The sequence below is a fragment of the Paramormyrops kingsleyae genome, chromosome 24, assembly GCF_048594095.1.
Source record: "Paramormyrops kingsleyae isolate MSU_618 chromosome 24, PKINGS_0.4, whole genome shotgun sequence".
Lineage (NCBI taxonomy): Eukaryota > Metazoa > Chordata > Actinopteri > Osteoglossiformes > Mormyridae > Paramormyrops > Paramormyrops kingsleyae.
The window spans coordinates 27365650-27373087 of NC_132820.1; the positions used below are offsets into that span (position 1 = coordinate 27365650).

The 7438-nt window shown below is 39.3% G+C and overlaps 1 pseudogene; it reads right to left on the reverse strand.

Annotated features, from left to right (window-relative positions):
* Window positions 1-525: 525 nt before the first annotated feature.
* Window positions 526-663, reverse strand: LOC140582585 (U2 spliceosomal RNA; annotated as a pseudogene).
* Between the last annotated feature and the right edge of the window lie 6775 nt (window positions 664-7438).

The window sequence follows — 7438 nt, forward strand, 5'->3', positions numbered from 1 at the left end:
AAAAAGATGTTACCAAAAATCATTTATGGTTCTGCCTGTGATGCTATCAACACTCAAGCTTTTCTGGTCAGTGCAATTTATAATTGTTCAGACAGATAATAGTCTACCATGTGAGCGATGCTCAGGTCACTGATCAACACAAGTTTGTCAGAAACGGACTGACAAGATTTTTTAACGTTATGACAAAAAACTATACACACAAATATGTAAAACGATCATGTCCATTCATTATCCCATGTGCCATTTTCCTCTCAAAAAACAGCAATCGTTTAAACAAACATGAGGGGAAATTCAAAAGGGAAAGATGACGTCATGCCTTACCTCAGCACAGCTGCCCACCGCACAAACGACAGCGTGTCACCTTACTTTAAAAAAAAAGAAAAAAGAAAAACGGCGGGAAATGGGGGCACGGACAGGGCCCCTCTCTCACAGCACATGCGGCTAATTACCTGGCCATCCAGAGGCACTCAGTCTATTAGTCACCCATTCAGTCAGTCAGTTCTGCCTTTCAACAACAGGGGGCAGTAGAGGTGCACCGTTCCTGGAAGCACTGCAATACAGAGTCGATGCCTGGAGCAGACGGGGCAAGCCCCACTTCCGACTCCCTGTTTCAAAAATCCGTTTAATATGCAGTGTTGTGCCTGAACGAGTTCATTGAACGATCGTTCATGAACTCGTTCATATTCTGGGTGAATGTGAACTGAACGTGCTGTATATCTGCCTGATGAACGTGAACGTGAACGCGCTCATTCTGGCGTTTATGAACGTCGTTCTCTCGTAGTTCAATTTTGTTCTAGAGAGTGCCAGATTTCCATGGAGCCAGGCAAAATCCCGGCTATAACCACTGACTGTACAATATCTAGGCTACAACCGCTACAACACAATCTAAAACGGGCTTTATTATATAGGGGGAAAGACCAGATCTGGCAACACCAGCCACCACAGAGTCGCACCGCGCATGCGTCATTAAATTGCGAAGGATGAATGGAGGCAAAATCCGATGAAGGCAGCGACACTACTTCTGTCTCAATGATGAATGAAACTTCATATGTCCACCTAAAAGAATTTTTTTAAAAGGTCAGCGATGATCCAGGTGGGAAAAATCTTACCTTTTTGTGTAAACTGTGCCCACCGGGTCTCAAGAAGCAACTCCGCACATCAACAACGTCAACAGCAAACTTGAAACGGCATATTGAAATAAAGCACCCGTCTAACCTTTTAAGGTATGTGCAGGTCACTAAAAAATCAAAAGACACGGCAACGGCGTGCCAAAACAGATCCTGTTCTACCACCCAAAACCAAATAACGGCGTACAGTAACGGCAGCTCCGTTATCTCCCAGCCGCAGCTGGGCAACCTGGATTTGCAGTATATTGTTGGAGACCTGCAGCCTTTGAGGAAAGTGGAAAACCCAGCTTTCATAAACTTAATAAAGGGGTTGCAGCCATCCAAAAAGGTGACATCAAGAAAAAAAGTACAAACACTGCTGAACAAGAAATTTGAAGAAAACGTATGTGAACTTAAAACTAAACTCTCTGCGGTCGGTGCTGTGTGCACAACAGCAGATTGCTGGTCAGCTGTGAACAAAGCATTTATGGGCACACTGTAAAAAAAAAATGTTCAGCCAACTCAAAAATTCAAGGCAACATGCTGCGATAACATTTTTCAGTTAAGCTAGCCAACTCAATTACAGAAGTTTAACAAACCTATAGACAGAGGTTCAGCTAACTTTGACTTCAGAGTTAAGGCAACACTGTAATACAAGTTAGATTAACCTAGGTACAAAGTTTCAATAAACTTGGATTGTTAAATTGTCAACACTATTTTGCAAGTTCGATTAACATAGGTACAGAGGTTTAGTCAACTTTGTTTGAGGAATCAAATTAAATACCTCCTGAGACCCAAGGAAAAAAGTGTCCTTCAATTGTAGGTTATTTGTCTTTGGAGGAAATAAGAGCTCTTACAATTTAGATTTTTTCAAATTTATTCTTATTTTAATTTCACAGCATGTCCTCTTTAGTGCACAACAAGAATAAATACGTTTCCCAACATCAGTGAAAAAATAAATGCAAAAATACAATGTCCACTACAATGGACATAAATGAATAGGTCGGGTCTCAGGAGGTTAAATAAACCTGCCTTGTTTAGGTGACATTTTAAGAGTTAATGTTTTCATTAACTTTTTTAAATAGCAAGATTCAACTGTAATATTTCAAGTTGCCTTGTTTAGCGTAATAAAAAACTTATATTACCATTAGAACCCACTGAAAAAAGTGTCACAAGTTTCACGTAGGATTGATGTATAATTTTCTTTAATGTGTTCAACTTTAATTTTTTAGCTGCCCCATTTTAATATGCGCACAAGAAGTCATGAGGATCAGAAGAGCCATCCCAGATTTACCCACCGTCATGAGAAAGACTCTGACCAAAAAGGACCTTGCAGCTTTTTTTTTTTCTTCTTATATTGAAGTTTTGCTGGTTCAGTTCTGACTGATCTTAGAAATTAGAGAGCTGTGGTCTTGGTGGTTTTATAGCATGTTGATATCAAGACAGATGAAAAACTCTAGGAAACGTACTGGGTGTGTCTCCCGAGTGATTTGTATTTTAATGTTGTAGTGGTGTATTTGATTGCAGGTCCTGCCCTTCGATGATTAACATATTTGGGAAGGTTTCAGGACAGTTTCTGTGCAGCTCCTGGTACCACCCACTCCCCTTTAGACCAATGGTGCTGGATGTATATTTGCATAGTATGACACAGTACTGTCTTTGACTTAAGATTTTTTTAATCCACCATGATTGTGATGAATAGGGCAAGAGAACAAAAACCACATAAATGGTTTTAGTCTGCTTGCCAGTGAGTAGTTCAGATGGAGTATCCTCTATGGCTCAAAGAAAATGATATGGAGAATGATTTGCTTCGCTTTGATTCACAGCCGAAACCCTCTAGGAAATGCATCCAGACCATACAGTATGTACCTCCGTAATTGATATACTTTGAAAGAATGTGTTGCAAAGCACAACAAGATTTCTTGAGGGATGCATACACATAAGAATAACAGCACTTAGACCAATTAATATACATCAAACCAAAAGCAGCAGCTGTCAAATGTGGCAAAGACTAATATCAGTGCCATACCATCCTCAATTGTGGTGGGTTTCTAAAAATTAAGCTTAATGAAAATCTGAATATTAAATGAGCAGAATGATTTCATTGGTTTTCAATCCAAGTTGTGGTCTAAAGACAAAAGGTACTGTTTCTGGCCACTGTATCTTGTTTATAGCTATTTATGCAAGGATGCAACAATGTGTTGTAATAAAGTGGACTGTTGCAGTAAACTGGCTTTTGGGTTATTTAGTTCTTTCAAATTATATTTATTAGTTGAGAATGAGCAGTTTTATTGGTTTTAAGTGCAAAAATCTAATGTATTAGCTTGACTACTTTAAGTTGAACTGACTTGAAAAAATTATATTAACCAAACTTGAAAAAAGTTTGAAAAAATTAAGTAATATTTTAAGTTGATCCAATGTTTCCTTTTTAGCCTGTAGGTTCTAATAGTAATATGTTTTTTAGTACTCTAAACAAGGCAACTTGAAATATTACAGTTGAATCTTGCTATTTAAAAAAGTTAATGAAAACAGTAACTCTTAAAATGTCACCTAAACAAGGCAGGTTTATTTAAATTTAACTTGACTCCTCAAACAAAGTTGAATAAACCTCTGAACCTATGTTAATAGAACTTGCAAAATAGTGTTGACAATTTAACAATCTAAGTTTATTGAAACTTTGTACCTAGGTTAATCTAACTTGTATTAGTGTTGCCTTAAGTCTTAAGTCAAAGTTAGCTGAACCTCTGTCTATAGGTTTGTTGAACTTTTGTAACTGAGTTGACTTAACTCAAAAATGTATTGCAGCATGTTGCCTTGAATTTTTGAGTTGACTGAACTTTTTTTTTACAGTGTAGGTTAATCTAACTTGTATTAGTGTTGCTTTAACTCTTAAGTCAAAATTAGCTGAACCTCTGTCTATAGGTAATTTGTTGAACTTTTGTAACTGAGTTGACTTAACTCAAAAATGTTATCGCAGCATTTTGCCTTGAATTTTTGAGTTGGCTGAACATTTTTTTTTTTACAGTGCATCACTATCCACTGTCTGAACAAAAATGATGTTTCTAAGAGACATTCTGCAGTCCTGGCATGTCGGCGTATTAAAGGAGCACATACACATGATGTGTTGGCAAAATTATTGTCAGATGTCAACAAAGAATTCAAAATCCACAACAAGGTTGTGTGTACAGTTACAGACAACGCTTCAAATTTTGTCAAGGCGTTCAATTGTTTTGGGATGGATGTTGCTATTGACACTGAAGAACCTGAGACAGTGGTCCACTTTGATGAAACTAAAAGTGAAGATGACAGTGAACCAGAGTCAGCCTTTGCTGCTGCCAGTGAGAACTCAGATGAAGATGACCAGATGGAGCCTCATTCTCTCTCAGGTCTGGATCATCCCTCTCTCCCCCCTCATAGAAGGTGCATAGCTCACACCTTGAATCTAGTGGCCAAAGATACAGAAAAAGTAACTGAACCACGTTACAAAACAATGTCGAGAGCTGTTTTTGCAAAAGCTTCTGCTTTGTGGAACCGAGTTAAGCGAAGTCCAAAGGCTTCTGATACTGTGGAGGAAAAGCTTGGGATTAGCTTTATTGTGCCAAATGACACAAGATGGAACTCTGTATTTCTTGCCATGGAGAGACTGTCTCGCATAGCAACATTAACTACCAGGGCAGAAATAAATGTGGCTGAGGTCCCCCCTGCAAATGATGCCACTCCCCTACATGATGCTGATTCTGCACACTGTGAGTGATGAGTTTGGCTTTCGCCGATTCTCTCCACATGAAGTCAACTTCATTCACAAATTTCTGGACGTGATGAGGCCTTTAGCACTTGCATTAAACATCCTCCAAGCAGAGAAAAACATCTTTCTTGGCTACCTGGCTCCAACCATCGTGCAACTGCAATGTCTTATGAATGACCTGTTGGATGAGAGCATGAAGCAGACTGCTGCAGAGGGTCTCATTACATGCCGTCCCCTTATAGAGAGCATCTTGCAGTCACTGAGTACAAGGCTGGCAGATCTTCTGGAGAAGAGGGAGCACATACTCTCCGCTATGCTGATGCCAAGATTCAAGCTAGACTGGGTCCAAGATGAGGAAAAACGTGTGCTGTACAGATTGATGCTGAAAAGAGAATTTCAAACCCTCAGCTCTGATGACTCAGCTGCAAGAGACTTAGGTCAACCCCAGTCCAGTGGTGAAATGGAGAAGAAAGATTCTGCAGCTTCATTCTTCAGATTTAACAGAAAAACTCCGGTTTCTCATGATGTTAAAATTTCTTGTTTCGTCTCATTCAGGCCCAGGAGAAACCGACTGGGAGATGCCAACTTTGAGAAGCAGCTGAACTTGAATGCCAACAAAAAGATCTGAAGGTATCTTAAATATTGTTCTGACCTATTTATTGGGCTATAGAAGCACAATGGAGATGAGTGTGTGGGTGTGCAGAGGTGAGCTGCATGAAAATAACAGAGCATATCTTGTTTTTACTGGAAGCAAGACACAGCAGACCTAGCAGGGAGAGACCACTGGGACCAGTGACAGAGGATCTTCATTCAGATAAGGGGTTTTCAAGCTGGATAGAAAGTAACACTGTCCTTGGCCCAGCACGTGTTGGACTTTTTTTTTCCCCATTGATGATTATTATTATTATTTGAGTCATTTATGTCCATGGCCTTGGACTCTGATTGACTCTTTTTAAGTTATTGAGGGATTTTTTTGTTTAGTTTTTTCTCATTCATTTGGACTAAATATTTCACTTTTATTACCCAAGTTCTAGATCTGTTCTTTTTCTTTGGGCAAACAACTCAGAAAAAAATACATTCACAAAAAATTGAAAAGTGACTTACTGAGAAGAAAATCAATGTTTAAATGTTTTGCGCTTTGAGGTACATCCTTGTTTCCTACCTCAGCCTGGTTCCTACCTCAGATTGTTTCTTAATTCCTCATTAAAAAAACCATTCAAGCAGCACGTTCTTCCTCATGTTTCTGAGAATATACTGTAGGGTGAAAGCTGCAGCTGGATACGAGTGTGGACTGAATGGGGGGCAACAACTGGAAAATGCCAGTATTCTTAGGGTAACAGCTTGCAGCAACATACTGGAAAAAATAAAAGAACTATGAACTAGTTCATTTTGGAACCTGCGAAGTTAGTTAAAAAAATTTGAATTATGAACTATGAACTGAACTAGTTCATTTTAAAATATGTGAACTGAACTTTGAACTAGTTCATGTAGAAAATGAACTTTCCCAACACTGGGCCCTGGAACATGCTAGCAGGAACCGGCAGACAGATCAGGGATATCTCAGCCCATTCTGAGCTCCATTAATCCTTAGGCTGTGGCTGGTTTTAACTGACTGTCAAGACAGTGTTTTAAGTTTCTCTAGTGTGGATGTATGGGCCAAAATTACAGTGCAATTTACAACAATGTCCGGCTATCCTAATGCTCATGTCTGCACTCAAACACATTGCAATTAATGATTAATGAGCTTCTTACTTTCTGGTGGGCTGGGCCGGTGGCTCCCTGTCCGGTGTCCTCTGGTGGGGCCCCTCATGGGGGGGGGGGGGGGGGCTGTTGTCCTGGTGCTGAAATAAATGGAATTGAAATACTGCCCACATCTTTACAAAAGCAGTTTCAATCTCTGATGCTAGAACTACTAAGCCTGCGCAAATCTGCGTAAATTCCCTAGAACTACTAAGCCTGCGCAGATTTGTTCAGGCCTTCAGCTCCATTGTCCTCCTGCTTTTGTTGTGCAAACACACTAATTACCTGTGAACCCTGGAACATTTGCATTTATTTACTCAGACTCCTAGTTCAAATACAAGGCAGCCCAAACCTATGTGTGTAATATGGAAACCTTCACAAAAGCCTGCCATATCTATACAAAATATCCCACACACTGACTGACCTGCAAATATGAAAGACACACATTCACAAAATATATGGAGAGACAAGTCTGTTTTATTTATAAAAAATAGAGTGAAAATAGAATGAAAAGTTGCTAATAGAATTAAATGAATAGAATGAAAACATGCTAAGACATCAGTCTCCAATGTATGTTTGTACACAAATGTCATAAGCTGAGTGAAGTCATGGTCCATGGTTGATAACATGCTCATACACATACAGAAAGAAGTAATGTCATTTCATTTTGATTGGCTGTCTCTCCTCTGGCTGTTCATGTAAAAATAGCAAAAATTGTAAAAAAAAAAAAAAATGTTATCAGTCCCTCAGTTCCAGGTTCATCTCTTCATCATCTTTCTGCCTTTTGTCTCAGTGGTTACTCTCCCACACAGTCTGTCTGTCTGTCTGTTTCAAAGTCTGTGTTTGC